Source organism: Drosophila willistoni, unplaced genomic scaffold (assembly GCF_018902025.1).
Source record: "Drosophila willistoni isolate 14030-0811.24 unplaced genomic scaffold, UCI_dwil_1.1 Seg569, whole genome shotgun sequence".
NCBI lineage: Eukaryota > Metazoa > Arthropoda > Insecta > Diptera > Drosophilidae > Drosophila > Drosophila willistoni.
The window spans coordinates 195,588-197,471 of record NW_025814490.1 but is presented as its reverse complement, the minus strand read 5'-3'; the positions used below and the strand labels follow the sequence as shown (position 1 = coordinate 197,471).

The 1,884-nt window shown below is 37.8% G+C and overlaps 1 pseudogene; it reads left to right on the top strand.

The window, feature by feature from the left end:
- Positions 1-217: 217 nt before the first annotated feature.
- Positions 218-1,618, top strand: LOC124461618 (annotated as a pseudogene).
- The last annotated feature ends 266 nt before the right edge of the window (positions 1,619-1,884 follow it).

Sequence of the window (1,884 nt, the reverse complement as noted above, 5' to 3'; positions counted from 1 at the left end):
GTTTTTTCCCCAAAAATGTTTATTTATTTATTGGAACATTTTACTTTTTAATTTGTATTTTATTAAAATTAGTGAATAGAAACATCTTGTCATCACTTATATATGTGTCGGAGATTGAATTAGGCATTTCTAATAATTTGAATTGTGCGCCTACTGTTAATTGATCAGTGTTAAGTAATGAATATCTTGACTGATGTAGAACTGTTTAACACTAGACATGTACGATGACAGCATATGCTGTGAAAAAATGGAATCCAACAACGGAATCAACGATTCAGGAAACCCTGAATTCTTCTCTTCGCCAATACCAGAAGTGGGATCTAACTCAAGACCAACAATAAACGAGGAGCAGTTTCGCATTTTATTAGAACAACAAAATCGAAACTTCTGGGAGCTAGCAAAAACTTTTCGTGCATCGCCTAGTGAATCTCGACAAGATGGTGAAATTGTTCTACCGAAATTTAACTCTGACGCTGCTGGAGCCAACGCCACGCAATGGTGTGATACGGTGGACATCATTCTAAAAGAAAAACCATTGCAAGGTAGTGGGTTAATTTTGACCTTGACGAAGTCATTGGAAGGAAGCTCTACGCAGTGGTTATCGCAGATTCAGAACAATTTAGACAGCTTTTCGAGCAAAGATACGATTTTTGAATTTGCTATCGATGCTATCGATGTCACGAGCCGGGACACATCTCTACTCAATGCCCCAAGAGTTCGGATGGTGACCCAGGGTCACGTGTGCATAAGAGGGTTAACCTATGTGTCGTTGATGAACCAAAAGCAATTATGTTGCACCGAGGTGAGAATTTTCCGATTACATTTGATTCAGGCGCAGAATGCTCGTTAGTCAAAGAGAGCATAGCACACAAACTGTCTGGGAAAAGAACAAATAACGTAATATCATTAAGTGGAATTGGCAATGTTAGTGTAGTTTCGTCAATTCAACTCACAAGTAATGTAATGATAAATGGAAACTGTATCGAAGTAGTATTTCATGTAGTCCAAGATACTAATATGAAAAAATATTGTAATTTGCCGCGAAATTTTAGCACAAGGATACTCTGCAATAGTATCAACTATTGGTGTGGAAATAATTAAAGACAAAACAGTTAACGTTTGTTCTGTAAAAAGTTACGAAAACGATTTTAATAATTTAGCAACTGAAGCACAGGGAAAAGATAAAAATCAATTGTTCGGATGTTTAAGAAAGCATTCAAAATCATTCATTCGCGGAACTTCTTTAACTCGCGTAACTACTGGTGTAATGTCAATTCGATTAGTAGAACCCACCAAGACTGTGCAAAGACGCCCTTACAGATTCAGTCCCTGTGAAAGAGAATTACTCCGGTCAAAAGTTCAAGAGCTAATAGATTATAATGTAATAAGGCCGAGCAGTTCACCTTATGCTAGTCCAGCACTTTTAGTAAAAAAGAAAAACGGATCTGTAAGACTCTGTGTCGATTGTAGGGAATTAAATAGAAATACCATTGCAGATAAGTTTCCTCTACCATTAATTTCAGATCAGATAGCTAGATTGCGTGGAGCAAGATACTTTACTTGCTTGGACATGGCTGGGTATTATCAGGTCCCATTACACGAGAATTCCATTAGGTACACTGCATTCGTCACTCCCGACGGACAATTTGAGTTTTTAGCGATGCCGTTTGGTCTAAAGAACGCCCCGTCGGTTTTTCAAAGAGCAGTGATGAAAGCAGTGGGCGATTTGGCATTTTCGTACGTTATTGTCTATATGGATGATATAATGATCGTGGCGTCAACTAAGGAAGAAGCTATTGAAAGATTAGAGATCGTCTTGAATATTTTGACTAAGGCAGGCTTTTCGTTTAATGCAGAAAAATGCTCATTTTTGAGGGATTCTGT